Source organism: Rhynchophorus ferrugineus, unplaced genomic scaffold (genome assembly GCF_030347505.1).
Source record: "Rhynchophorus ferrugineus isolate W39M unplaced genomic scaffold, kcgeb_rfMv2 rfM2, whole genome shotgun sequence".
NCBI classification, from domain to species: domain Eukaryota; kingdom Metazoa; phylum Arthropoda; class Insecta; order Coleoptera; family Curculionidae; genus Rhynchophorus; species Rhynchophorus ferrugineus.
In genome coordinates this window covers 72,089,579-72,105,543 of record NW_027472581.1, presented here as the reverse complement: position 1 = coordinate 72,105,543, position 15,965 = coordinate 72,089,579, and the positions used below count along the sequence as shown (strand labels likewise).

The following is a 15,965-nucleotide window of genomic DNA, read 5'->3' as shown; positions in this document are numbered from 1 at the left end:
ATTTTCGGCCTTCTCGGTTTTTATACTCGACTGTATTGTATTTTCGTTCGATAAAACAATTTCAGCTTTATTATGAATTTATTCTGATATAACAGTGCTCAAATTGATTTCAAATTGAATGTACACAAAATCACAAAATAATATATATTTAATCAATAGAAACACATTCATATGAAATAACGTCGACGCATTTTACCAACAACAACAACAAATATGATTTAGTAAAAAGTTTTAATAAGATTATTATTTTCATAATTTTTTTTATAATTTTTATACCCTTTCACTATGTTTTGCCATTTGATAAGAAAAGTATAACAAATATAGATGTTATAACGATCTTTTATATAGAGTTTATTACAAGGATGAGGTGAAAAGTTGTCAGTTTGACCCAGAGGTGGCGTTAAAATTAAAAAAAAATTTCGTAACGAGAGTTAGAAAGAAATTCGTTTCTATTAAAATGGAAATGTATCCATAAATATCGCAGAAATAAAGATGTTAAATACAAAACACTATAAATGAATAAATGCTTATACAATATGGTGAATGCGACATGTCACCTTCAACATTTGATTCGAAACACTTGTTCGCAGGAAAGTGGTTCGGTTTAGTAAAGTTTGACACATATTAACAGTATCTTTAACAGCAACTTTACATCAGTACTATCAGTAGATTTATGATTGTATTATTTAAGTTATACCACATAAAATTTATAAAATGCATATCCTTTATATGGAATTTCTCTTTAAGTATTACTCTGGATGTTTTTCTATATTCTACCCTCAACACAGGCTATTAATTTTACTGATTTTATTACAAGAAACCATTACCCAAATAAATAGTTCAACAAATATTTCAATTTAATGCTTACTAATCATCATAATCATCAATCCATATCCAGCGCGCGGGTGACTCTCTACTTCTCAACCATACGTTGTTGTTGGTACCATACTATATTTCAACTATATTAGTAACCAACCCTCAGAACGCTTTCTATGATAAACAAAAGCCCTAGCTAACAGATATCAGACTATATCACTCTCGAAGTAAGTATCACCTGTAGTTAAACCAATTCAACCTATTACTTGAGCAGCGGATGCCACTTTTTTCTCCCGTTTTACTGAAATTTTTAAACTCTTACATTTGCTCTAAATGGATCACGTTGAGATTTATTTTGAACCCTAATAACATCAGATTGGTCAAGGAGTGTATAGTATCATATTGAACGCCAAGTCACCTTTTAACAAATGTTTACCTAATTACATTCACTAGGAGGTTGAAAAGCAGTGGAGAAACGATATCTCTTTTGCGAATACCAGCTCAGATCGCAAAAGAAATATGCTAGAAGAGGTTTAGTTATTTACATAATTTTTAACATGTTCAGAATGAGGGCCAATGTATACAATCAATATCAGAGCGAAGAATTACTAATAAAATAATACCTTTGTCAGTTGATATAAACCATTCACCTGGCCAAATTTTATGCAAGATCAATTACTGAAGCCCTTGATTGACGATTATGAGGATTATCGTGAACATATTGTCTTGATTCGTCATCCAAAAAAATTGCGGTGCTTTCTTTCCGGGATGACCAACAAAACACATCTTCAGAAAACGAAAAGTTGATGGTAACAATGGCCTAATTTTAAAAAAATATATAGTATAATCTAAATATTGGTTACAAACTTACCTTAAACCAAAAAAAAAAAAAAATCGAAGTGTTACCGATGAAAAACCAAATCAGACTAAAGAGGAGCTTTAAAAATTATTATGACATAACAAGTAGTTATGTAGAAACAGAAATTGACTGATTCCTAATCATAATTCGGTACATAATAAAAATCAGCTTTATAAAATAAATATACAAAACAATACATAAAAAGTTTGAGTTTAAAAAACTTCTTCTGCATGGAATTCAAAATCTTCTCTATTTCAATCTGTTCATATTTTTTTTTCTGGAAGAAATTAATTTTCGAAAAGAAACAAACAGATCTATGTTTACTATATATGGCCTGAAATGTCCCGAGCGTAACAAAGAAACCGCGGTTTTTTTGTTCAAAATTGGCTTTAATCATCAACGTAATCTACATCAAGAGCCACACAATCATTCCGGTGCCGCTCTAACATTTTAATACCACTTTTATAGAACGATTTATCTTTTGCCTCAAAATAGGCCTGTCACCAGTTGCTGTCCACTCAGATGACGATCTTGATTGACGACGGTTTTCATTCCGGAGTGATGTATCCATGCTACATCTATTTTCATATACCGATGGAAAAATTCCGGTTTATTACGTTTAAACATGGCCTAACACTGCTCAGAATCAAACACGTTATTGTTTTTGGCCAACAGTGATTAAACGCTGCACCCACTAGAGCTTTCTAATAGTCAAATGACTATCACTCAAAACGCTTTTGTGAATTTTTTTCGTGTTTTCTGTTGTTAGCACCTCATTTGTTTCTAATGGAATGGAGACCTTATAACAATTTTAAGCCATTGCTTCGCTTGAACGGTATTTTTAGCAACAAGAAGCAGTGTAAAACTAAAGTACGAAATTGTTTAGATCCATTGTTTTAAAACTAACAAAAGTAATATTATTCTGGGCACAATAACTCACAAAGTTATTGTTAATACAATAACAAATGCAATAAAACTATACATGTGGCAGGCTTGGGACTTTTCAGTCAATTAGGTCTATTGATAAAGATATATTTTTTAATGACAATTTTTTTTAAAGACAATAGTCGATTCAGTTAGCTATGATTTAAAATTTGTCATTTTAACAGTACTTTAAGTTAATAACGGCAATTACGATATTGGATATTGATCCTCATTTCTTAAACTAATGCGAATATCAATTTAGAGAATTGAAAAATGGGACTCAAATATTAAAATTTATTGATATGAACCTATTTTTAAAGATATATCATTTCCATCGAAATGTAAATTAAGTTTAACATCTGCTACGCAGAAGAAATGAAATATTATTCTGTCAGTGAACAAGTGAAAAATTTAAAACCAGATGCTTTCCATTTATATTATTAAATTCTAGTTTATGTATGAACTAATGGATGAATAATGAAGTTGGTCGATTTTTTCTTTGAACTATATTAATTTTATAGTAATATAAGGAAATAATATTTTTAAAATAGTCAATATTATAATATTATGAATATTTACAATGGTTTTATTGGTAATACTGTATAATTTCTCTGAAGTTATTGTTCATTGCATTCGTTAACTTAAATAAATACAGTCATTATATTTTTAGGTTAGACATTTTAAAAGTAAAATTTGCAATAACTATACTGCATTTAACTTTTTCATTGTATTTAATTAATATTGCGTATAACTATATAATTTTCTTCTCAGTTTTTTGCGTAAAAAATAAACATAGATAAATAGTCTTAAATTACATTTTCGTAGAAAGTAAATAATCTATATATTCAATAATTTTCGGGAATTATTTTATATAATTTCATTCTCATATTGGTAGTATTTCTAATCGGTTGGCTTGATTGTCCACCATGCATTGGCTATAAGAGATTTTTTCACTAAAAATGTTAAATTACTTTTAGCTATTTTTGTTTTATGATGTTAGTTGTTTTGTTATTCAATTTTAATCATCAATCCAGACCTCAGATAGTTAGGTTTTATCAACAGTGTTCTATATAACTAAAATATATGATGTTAAGAGATCTGTTAATTATTTATGATGATCTATTACGTCTGTGTCTGACAGCTATATAAATTAACTCTTAATCTTATGTCTACGCTGTTAAAAAATTCAGATACCGTTTATTAATCTATTTAGATATTTCCAAATCAGTGAATATATACGTGTATGATTATGGCCAATTTACATTATTATCGTTGTTATTATCTTCAAATAGTTAGTTCTTTTGTTTAATAATTTACTACCAATATAGATATCCCTTTGTTTGATTGCAAGCTACAAATTAGTGTTACAGAAATATAACATTTTACCAATAACTCATATTCTATACACCCATTGTCATATTATCTCCTGCTAATTTTGACAGCGGTGTTTTTTAACTGTATACTAGGTTGGGAGTGATGATTAAGATTATGTGCCTCACTAACTCACATTAACTGCTTAGCCCAATTTTAATATGTAGACTTTCTCGAAATATATTATATGGCCGTAAGAAAGAAAGCGATAAAGATAAATATGCAGCAGCATGTGCCATGATCTACTACATTTTGTAGGTTCATGCTTTAATTTAATGTTTTAGTAGCAAATCTATACGCGAGAAAATATTGGTGGCAAGATGCATGATGTCGAATGTATTATCTATAGCAGTTTATCAATTTGTTTTAAAATCAGATTGCATTTTTCCTTTTCATTATTATGCCAGATAAAATGAGATACAATACTCACTTATATGATGCATTCGAACACATAACCGAAACGTATTATAAAATTCGCCTGGTTGTCAAATGTCTTCAAAATTATTCAAAGCATTAGTGATGATTTTGATAAATTTCAAATCACTGCTTAATATTTGTCAATTAAAATAGTCAGTCAGAAATAGATTGTGTCTCTAATCGGATACTTCGAGTTAACAGGAACAAGATAATGAGAAGCCTTTCTGACCAGTAAAATGCATTAGGGCGGCAGGCATTGATACTATCAAATATTAAGTTACTACAGTTATATTGGAAATATTTTACCAATCTAAAGCAGCTACATTAAATATTGATAGGGGCACTATGAGTATAATCTCTCAAAAAACGAAAAATAATATGTTTTTTTATATATATATTTTAAAGTCTCCTTTTACCAACTATACGTTTATCTGGACTGCGCCTAAAGTTTAACGTGGGCTCCGAACCACGGTCCTCAGCATTAAGCCTACACACTGGCGAGTGACCAACTTTAGAAGCCATCCCAGAACACATCCGGTCTTACCCAGCCTGGTTACTGGCGTGACTGGAATCATTTTTCTTGTCGGATTTTACACTCTTGCCTAGAACATTCACAAATGTTTAAACAATCACAAACATAAATTTACAACCATGGCCCAGCAGGATTCGAACCCGCGGCTATCGCCACAGTAGGAGAACCGTCCCATCGCCTTTACCACTGCGATACCAAGCCGGCTAATATAATGCTGGATTAACCGACAAGAAAACGTCCACATATGAAGCGAATGACGAATCAAGATCATCTTGACGTTAGCTCTATACGAGATGAAATTTATGAAATGTATCAATACAATTACTAGTCTTAATATAAACATAATTTAATACAATTATTTGAAAGAACTGTTTAATCTGAGAAGTATTCACTCGAAACACTTAGGGATATGCATCTCTTTGAGGTATATGAGTCATCCTTTCATATACTGTTAGAGATCATAGGATTTAATTGACATAAATATAACCCACGAAGAGGTTTAATAGAACTTTTAGGCATTGCTTTTAAAATATCACAATTTTTAGAGGCGTATAATAAAATTGAGGAATATTGCTTACTTCAATTTATGCATTTAGATGAGACATAGATATTTCATAATGCAACACTGGGTCATTTTTGACCAGACTCTAATAAAAAGAGTCTAAATACAACAAAAGTTGATGGGAGAAGATGAAAGAATAACATTTTATTAGATTTTGTTAACCCTAATATTTTTTAATAATTCATTATAGACATACTAGTTCCTTGTTTTATTGAATAGACTATACACCGAATCCAGTAATGTCGGTAATTCATGTTGTTCAAATATGATCTTACATCGCCATCATTGAAAATTAAAAAAGTGCCAGCGAGAATGTTATTGTGTGAATAGTGTATACGAAATTTCAAAAAAAGAGAGAGAGAACAGAAAGAGAAAGAAAAGAAGAGAACCAACAAAAATATAGATAATTGTAGACATAGTATAACCATTTTGTACCTTCGATACGTATAATGCCGGAAAGTTGATTGTTAAATTGCTTACCAAATACTACTTGTTTTAAACAATATTATATTTTCAATAAATAAAATCTAACTAATACTTAATAATATACGATATATATTTCTTGTTATCATAATTAATAAGATATCACATACACAGATGCTAAGAATATAACAAAATTCCATTAAAGTTAATGTTTAATCTTTCGAAATACTTACCCATTTGTTACACGAACCAGATCGATATTGCAGTACATTATTTATGACGAGTACATTTTGTGCTTAATAATTTATTCCAAAGGCACCCTCTTCCCTCTATGGAAAAGCTATATTTCAAATAAAGCATTCGTAGCTTTAAAATTAGGCTAATGCATGCTGGATAATTTTAAACAAATTTAAAAAGGGTATAAAATATTTGTTCAGATCTAAAGGCGTTTAATATTAGTTTTATTTTATATATATCATATTTAATTAAAAGTATATGACTGAATAATTTCAATTCTATTATTCTATAAGTATTTAGTTAGGAAATATCTGAAATAAATTAAAACAAATACGATATTATTTTGATAAGCGATACCTATTGGCAAAAATACCAAGTATCAATATAAACAAATGTTAAGCGCTTCACTTGTTATGAAGATTCCAAAAAATGGGTAGATTCTTGGATTGTCTAAAAGATACATAGTTCTTTCGATATAATATCCCTAAATTGCCTGAAAGATAGCAGCTGCAAATAAACAACACTATGAATGAATATATTGCCAATATATTCACTATAAAACTTTAAATTGAAACAATATATATATTTTGAAACTTATTTATTGGCCTATATAAATTAGGAGATTTATATACTATTTTATTAACCTCAATATTTAACATATGTCACAACAACTAATATAACGAATTTATGGCATATTGCTAAGAATTACTCCAAAGTTTATTTGTATTAAAATTTAGTATTCAAATCCAAAGGCATGAGAATTATGCGTTTTCAGCATTTCCTGGGCGAGTTTGGAAACCGGTTTCAGAGCAGCAAAATTGATATTTGGCTCCGTTGCGGCCATCGCCGCCGCTGCTGGTAATGTCAGATGGTTGAATAAAAGCGGTTTGATTTTCCAAAGTTAGAAATTTTGATTGCATAACATACGGTTTATAAACGTATCGAGGTTGACCGCAAATTTTGGAAATGTTTTGATGCTATTTATATTTGATTTATTTTAAAAATAGAATAAAAAACCACACATAATTACTTAGTATATCAAAATGTCTTAAAATACAATATTTTATATTTTTAGTTTTTTATTTTATATTACATATAGTCTATTCAAAGTTTATTTATATATGGGTCATGGAAATATGTGACGTCAAAACGTTGCAATGTTGCCGCATCAACTCTGGGTTTTAATTCAGTTTGGCTTTGACATACAACAAAATTCTAATCTAAATAAAATATATATATTTTAAAGTCTCCTTTTACCAACTATGGGTTACTGGGCCTAAAGTTTAACGAGGGCTCCGAACCAAGCGTCCTCAGCATTAAGCCTACCGACTGGCGAGTGACCAACTTTAGAAATCATCCCAGAAGACATCCGGTCTTACCCAGCCGGGTTACTGGTCGATCATTTTTCTTGTCGGATTTTACACTCTTGCCTAGAACATTCACAAATTTTAAACAATCACAAACATAAATTTACAACCATGCCCCAGCAGGATTCGAGCCCGCGGCTATCGCAACAGTAGGAGGACCGTCCCATCGCCTTTACAACTGCGCCACCAAGCCGGCTGAACAAACATACTGTTTTTAAATATAATTTATTTTAACATTATAGTATATATAAAAACTACAGTTAATTATACAGCTACAATAATTTATAGGTAAGAGTTAAAACCTCTTATCACTATTGCTTTCAAGAATTTTGCATACGTCTCTCAAATGGACGACGGCTCGTTGTCAGACGTACGCAAAATTATTCAAAATATTAGTTATAATCACTACAGGTTATAAACCGACAGACGCTATTTTAGCGCTTTTACGCCCAATATGTAGTCAGGGTCACAAATTAAATGCGGCTTTAATAAAATATTTCGAAAGGAACGAGATAATGGAGGCCCCATTTTACATATAATTTCCAATAGAGAAGTAATCATTAATGATATTAAATAATATAAATTGCTGCAATTTTATTGAAAATGTTTTAAGCGCTAGTTGCTGCTGTGTGATTAACATCGCTTACAAAATGAAGAACAAATACGTTAGATTCACCCAAGAAAACCCGTCTACATACGACAAATCTTGGCCTTCTTGATATTGGCTCTAATCGATATAAATATAATTTAATAAAATTATTTCAGAGAAAATTGTTAGTCTGTAAGACACAGACTAACTTTCAGACAAAAATGTAAGACATCCTTTCATACACTCCCACAGGGCATAGGATTTAAATGGTGTAAAGATAACCCTCCACTAGGTCTAATGGGACTTCCAGACATTGCCTAAAAAGAATTGAATTTTTAAAGGTATACAATAAGACGAAGGAAGACAAATTATTTGAATTTGTGGATATTTCAAAATGGTTCATTGGGGCACTTTTGGAAAAACGGTAACAAAAAAAGTGTAAAGACAACAAAAAATTTATGGAAAAAGGTAAAAGTTATAATGGTATTTGATTAGGTTTTGTTGATCATAATATTTATTAATAATTAATTGCAGATATATTGTTAATCATGCAGGGAATAACAATGATTTTATTCCTGGTGCAGAATTAATGATTTCCTCCAAATCTAAGAGCGACTACCATGAAGAAATGAACCATAATATATTTTTTATGGTTTGAATATTAATTTTTAAAAAACCTGGAGGAACCATCAGTTATTATATTTGACACTGCGCCATATCATAGTACACTGGTGTTGTGTACAAATTGTTGCTAGGTATAAATATCGTGAAATGTTTCATTGCGTTTTTTGCAATTTACTTTTTTAGAAATAAGCCCGAAAAAAGATATACAGCAGATTAGATAGCTGAACAATATGGTAACATAGTATTATATGACTTCCACCTTATCAGTCTATATTCAAATCAATCGAGTTGAATGGGGGGGGGGAGGTTAGCAAAGAATTATTATAATAGATATGATGATCGAGAAGGATATTCCATCAAGAACTGTTTGGATATGTGGAAGTAAGTATTGTCATTTTATGAAGAATGATGTGTGTACACAGATAGTAGCAGAAGAAATAAATTATACAATGATACCAAAATGACTTGACAAGTAAACACACCATCGAAGGAAACAAGAACTAAACTTAAAAAGGTAAATATGCTCTCGAATGAAACTAAAATACGTTTCTCAGATATACAATTGTTAATTAGGTGGATTAGGCCTCCAGAGGGATACTACTACATAAAAAACGCGCCTAGAAATTCTATATCTATACTATAGTCTATAGAATAGATTATAGTAATTCCCAACTGGACTAAATTAATATTATGATTTTTTCCGGCACGTAACGTAACAATATTTTTAATATTAAATAAGCCGGCTTGGTTGGCGCAGTGCTAAAGGTAGCAGGACGGTCCTCCTACTGTTGCGATAGTCGCGGGTTCGAATCCTGCTGTGGCACGGCCTTAAATTTATGTTTGTGATTGTTTAATATTTTTCAGTGTCCTAGGTAAGAGTGCAAAACCCGACTAGACAAATGATCCCAGTCACGCCAGTAACCAGGCTAGGTAAGACCGGGTGTTTTTAGGGATGATTTCTGAGTTGGCCACTCGTCAGGCGATAAGCTTAATGCCGAGAACCGTGGTTCGGAGTTCGTGGAGCAGATGATGGAAGAGAATAAACTAGAATAATATAGTATTTCGTTGGCGAAGTTAAGACGGATTTTTGGTAATCCTTTATATTAAAAACTTTTCTTTGAAAATATTGCTATCTCATCCTTATAGTTTATTGATTTATTTTGATATATTGTAGGATGATATCAAAATGAATTACTATGAATAATTTTAACGTATAAAGAGCTGTGAATATACACTTGTGAAATAACGTAGTTATGGGAGATGTGTACAATTACTTCGCACAGGTACAGCAATGCTGATATTAGCTGCTTACAGCAACTCTAATTGCTTGTTCCCTTTAATAAGGAGTTTATTAAGGAAAATTGGTACAATATTTGTTTATCACAATACTTACATATACAGAATACAGATACAGAATTACAATACAGAATACAGATATACTAAAATATTTGACAATCAGTCAATCATCATCAATGAAGTATTTTCAACAATAGATTTGATCTAAACACATGCAGCTAATATAATTTCATACCAAACTGACCAGACTATGCTCCTAACAGTACATTTTTTTAGTTATAAGATTATCAATGGGATTACCTCCATACGTTTTATATAATAAAGATCAACATTTATTCTAATAAAATATTTAACGTTAAAATTGTAATTCATACATAACTTTCAGTAGTATCGACAAGTCGTTCTCTTGATTAGTTTCGTTTTATTTTTTATAATAATATACGTATCAATAAGAAAGGCATATTGTTTGACCTTTTCTGATGTTATATTAGAATTAGACAACACTAGAATCAATTATATTAAATTAACGTTACATTTTACATTCAATAACTTCTTGAATATTAAAGGATAGCAAAAAGTAATAATACCACTATGCGCTAATTTTTCTTATAAGCTAGGATTCATTTGTTATTTGTCTTAAATTTCATTTGATTAGTGTGACTTATATTCACTATAATTTTAAACATCAAGTTAATTGTAAATATTTAGAAACGCACGGTCTTTAATAGAATTAAATTTTGTTTTAATGAAATGTAATATTGTTTTTACTTTGCATCTATTATGGTATATCGACACATTACAAAATAATAGTAATGTAATATATTAATGTCGACCATTTAGAGACGTAAATATTTATTAACTAATTAAACGTAAGTGTTAAACTTAAAAAGACAATGTATTTAAATAATATGTTTCAGTGCTATATATTTTGTACTAAACATTTACAATTAATGAGTAATAAATTTATAGAAACAGCACTACCCACGCTGTGTTCAACGAATTTGGGCAGTTTGTAAATAATTACAACAGAATGTCTTTGTATTAGATAAAACACGAAAATATTGTACACAAGATACAACTTTACTACCAACTAATAACGCCTAAACGCAGACTAGAACCTATAAACTATCAATTCTACAACGAATCTGTGCCATTTTCTTATGAATTTGCTAACACAAAATTAGAACCTATTGTCTTTAAATGGTTTTAAAACAACCTGGATGAAGGAAACATTCTTCCAGAATAATATTGTTGATTTTTTTATTGGTTAACCAAATTGGTGAATTACCAATGTGGTAGCCATTTTTCCCCTTTTCAATTATTTTCCATTGCTTATAAAAGGGCTATAAATAAATGATTGCTACTAATCTGTCTAAAAAATATTTGAGTATATTTTTAAAATTGAGACATTAACCCCATTTTAACACACACATTTTAGTAAAATTCTATTCTTAATGCCTTGTATTCTCAACTTGATATCTTTTAAAAAATAATTATTTAATAATACCGATTTACAAAGGTAAAGCTCCTCAAAGGAGATTTATTTTTGCTCATTCTTATACTATTGCATTCAAAACTTCAATCCAATTCACAGCTCCAATCATTGCAATTACTTTTTCTTTCTTTATGTGTTCCTTGTCAACCTTGTATAAAAATATAGAGGTCATATAAGCTAGTACCATTGCCGTCAATATTGTAGATAAGTTTTGATGCCAAATAAGTCGAAATTCATAAAAAAATCAACGGTTACATCGACGACCCTTTCAGGTTATTCCGAACACTCTTTTTCCTTGGAGGCATTGTCTTTTCTTGAAATTTACTTTTTAATCCACTGTAATTTAAAGGTTCAAATCTACATACTAACATTCTCAATGATGTCTAAAATATATTTCATGACTGCTTACTCCTACATGAGCAATACTAGTATTATCACCACTTATCACGACCAGTGATACAGCTAAAGAACACCGATGATCCTACAACAATCTTAACCGCAAAGGTCATGGGGCTAGTTCAGGAAAGCCGTACACACCGAAATAGAATAATTGTAACCATAAAGGCTTGCATATGGTGGGATCAGCAAGGTATGCAGATGTTTAGAGATATCAGTTGAACAAACTGTTCGACGTATTCTTGAAAAAGAAAAACAACAAGCAATAACGAGTAGTAAATGCCAACCATCATCCCATCATCTCATAATACGATAACTTTCGACCATGGGTGACAATAAAATCTGGTAGATACGCTGTTGCAGCTCGAATAAGAAATTCTGTCTCACACAACGTACTTGCTCAGAGCAATGCAGCATGGCTATTGGATCTCTTCCAAACCAAGATCAACATTTAGATATCTAGACCAACTCAGATGAGATCTTACAGAAAACAACAAGCTTTGGGAGGTGAAAAAAGAGAATTATCAGGAACTTACACCACAGCAGACGAAACTTAAGCTTATTATCGCCTCAGAATTGCTCACTGCAAACTGACCCATGAGTTTGTCATTAAGATAAGAAGTCCACCACTGTTCGCCGAATGTGATTCCTCACTGTCTATCAAACACATACTAATCGAATGCCGAAGATACAACTCGCAAAGACGGTTGATCAACCTGGGAGAGACGATGGACCGGTGTTTTAGGCGGGAAAATCTTGACAAGCTGATTAATTTTCTAACCGTAACAGGACAACTACTAGAAATATAATAGTGTGCATCCATATAAGATCATGAATGTTCGTTTGATTTCATGGGTTGCGCGACCAGTATACTGGAGTATTCATATATTCATGCATCTATATGCTTTTACAAATTTTCCTTGCCATCTTGCAACCTGTGCCCTTTATTCTACACATTTAACTCTAGACTTTATATTCCGACCAGGTATTTATATTGTTCTTTGCATTCTATACTTGTAATTGCATTGTATACTTTAACCGATAACTGATACTGTAATATCTGTAAATATACCATAATAGTCTCGGAGTCCCGGAAACCAATATCATTCCTTTGGAACGGTATTGCTATGTTGAAAACATTGTCAGAAAGATGGGAAATATGTATATAAAATAAAGAATTTTTTAAATTAATATATATTGACCAATTTGTCTCAATAAATGCATAAATTTATATTAAATGTCTGATGAAACCAGACCAAGATATGAAAGGCGCTGCGCAAAACTGAAAAGGCATGGCTAGTAAAAAGCATACGGCAACTGTTCCTTCTTGTACTCCAGATAATGGGGGTGCAGGTACCGGGTCTAAACGAAGCGAGGAAGAAATTGGATCTGGTTAGTTATTCGAGCATTTTTAAGAATCTATAACGCACTTGTTCCGTTTACATGAGAAGTTACTAGCTGGAAGAACCTTTTCTTCCCCGAAACAGAGTGTGAATCAGAATTAAGGAGAAAGAAAAAGCCAATAACAATACTCAAGAACAGAATCAGGATAGTAATTGTCAAGAAACAGCTCAATCCGAATAAAGTAATAGTCTGAACGAAATCGAGACTTTCGTCAGATAACAAGCTCACATCAAAAAGAACAGTAGAATTCTTATCTAGTCGTTGAATAATTATCAGTTGGGTCCGAGGACGGAGCCGGCATTAGCCAAACTAGACATACATGTTACTAAGTCATTTCAATTCATTTCATATTTCTGTTCACTATACGAAACGAACTTATAATATTTCTATTTCACTTATATTTATATATTCGTTTAAATAAATAAACTTGTCTTTGCGCATTAATTTACGCAAAGAAGAAACAAAATAAATTGTATTTTATTTGCAACATTGTTTCCTCTCCTTAACACTCAACAAGCAGAATTGCGACGTACAATATATAGTCTATTAAAAATAACAGTGAATTCACGTCATGAGTATGTGGCTATCGCAAATTGTAAATTCGTTTTAGAGTCAGACAATATTTTCCTTCTCATTTTATTCTATTTAAAAAGAGATAGAATGCTGTCTGATAAGTTCGAACATCTAATCGAATCAGCCTCCCAAAGTCGTCCGCTTGTTAAACGTCCGCAAAATTTTACATAATATTAATTATAATAACTACAAATTATAAACCGGCAAAAGAACAGATAGCGTTTCTAATCAGTTACTCGGAACAGGAACCAGATAAATGAGTAAAAAATTGCCAGTAATGCTATTTAAAGACGAAAGAATTTTGACTGTTAATTATTAAATTGCTGCGGTTTTTATTGAAAACAATTTTAACCTGTTGCAGCTGCATTAAATATTACTATGGACAGGGTCACTGAAATATCTCAGAAATATTAAAATAGTTAATAATATTACATTCACCGAAATGGAACCGTCCTTATACCAAGGGGATGATGATAGCTCTATCAGAGATCAAATATATGAAATGAATAAAAACAGTGAGTAGTTTTTTCAACATAACCTTAATTTAATACAGTTATTTCAGAGGAAACTGTTAATCTTAAAAGTACCCATAGAAGTCTTAGAGATAAGCAGCTCTTTGAGGGATGTGAAACATCATTTCATAGACTGTTAGGTAATATAAGATTTAAATGTTGTCAAGATAACCCACAAAGAGGTCTAATGGATTTTCCCAGCATAGGTTTTAAAATAATACAATTTTTAAAAGCATATAATAAAATCCAGGGAGACTTATTACTTCAATTTCTGTATTTAGATGAGACATGGATATTTCAGAATGGGTCACTCAATGCAAGATGATAATAAAAATAGTGTTAAGGCAACAAAATTTGATGGAAACTTGGACATGGAATTTTTTAAAAGTTCATTGCACAGATATTATCTTACTTTTACATATTATCTTGTTATCATATTGTTCTTTATGCTGAAAACACAAATGGTTAATAACCCCTTCGATTTGGATGAAGTCGATCAGGCATATTGAAGAAGAAATTGACAAATGATGGAATTGTGAACAAATGTTAGATAAATTGGAAATTAACAGCTTAGTTGTTAACCTGAATGAAGCTTTCTGAAAAGTCAGGATAATGAGAGTGGAAACAATTAAAGGTGAGATATTATTAATATACGGTAATTGTAGGAAATGTTAGTGTAGAGTGTGAAAGTATTATGTGCACAGATATGTCTGCAATTGTTCAGAATATACATGAGATATTTGAGAAACAATACTAACTGTTTTGTAGATATGGCAAGTGCATTAGGGCAATGTATTGATTAAATCTATTTTATCAATTATATATATATATATATATATATATATATATATATATATATATATATATATATAGGTAGGACAGAACAAACTATGGAAAATACAGTGATATAAAAATGAGCTTAAAAGGAAACAATGTTCTGAAGGAAATAAGAACTAAGCGTAAAAATTCAATTTACTGTCTAATGAAAGTAAAACATATCATTTAAATATATAATTGTTAGTGAGATGGATTACCTCCAGGGGATACCACTACAAAAAAAACACGCTTAGAACCCTACCTCATGGGTGGTGAGAAAAATAAATTAATGTGAATACAATAAAACACAACCCTAACCTACAAGCTATTATAACTGTATAATTAATTGTAGTTTTAAGTCCTTTGATAATATATGAATTAGATGTACCGTAGTGTTAAAATTTTGTTGTATGCCAAAACTAAAATAAACTAAACCTCAGAATTGATGCGGCAACATTTTGGCATCTTCTATTTAGATAATGTTACTTCACCCTTTTATTGAACGTACTATATAACACTGTATTGCGGAGTGTTGCTAAGTTGTCAAAAGCAATTAAATGAAAATTGAAATAAAAAATAATCACAGAAACGCTTAAAATAGAAATTCTATCCCATTCGTTCATTATTTATCATACATTTTCCCATCCAATTATACATATTCCAACATATTCCAATCAACGCCACATAGTTTAACTAGCCGACTTTTATGAATTTGCCTTTTATGAAGATATTCAAATAGTAATGAACTTAAG

General features: G+C 30.8%; 1 protein-coding gene across 1 annotated transcript in view; it reads right to left on the bottom strand.

Moving 5' to 3' along the window:
• The window catches only part of LOC143190363 (uncharacterized), a 108,345-nt gene that overhangs the window by 71,420 nt on the left and 20,960 nt on the right, over positions 1–15,965 (bottom strand). The gene's annotated exons all lie outside the window — the stretch shown is intronic.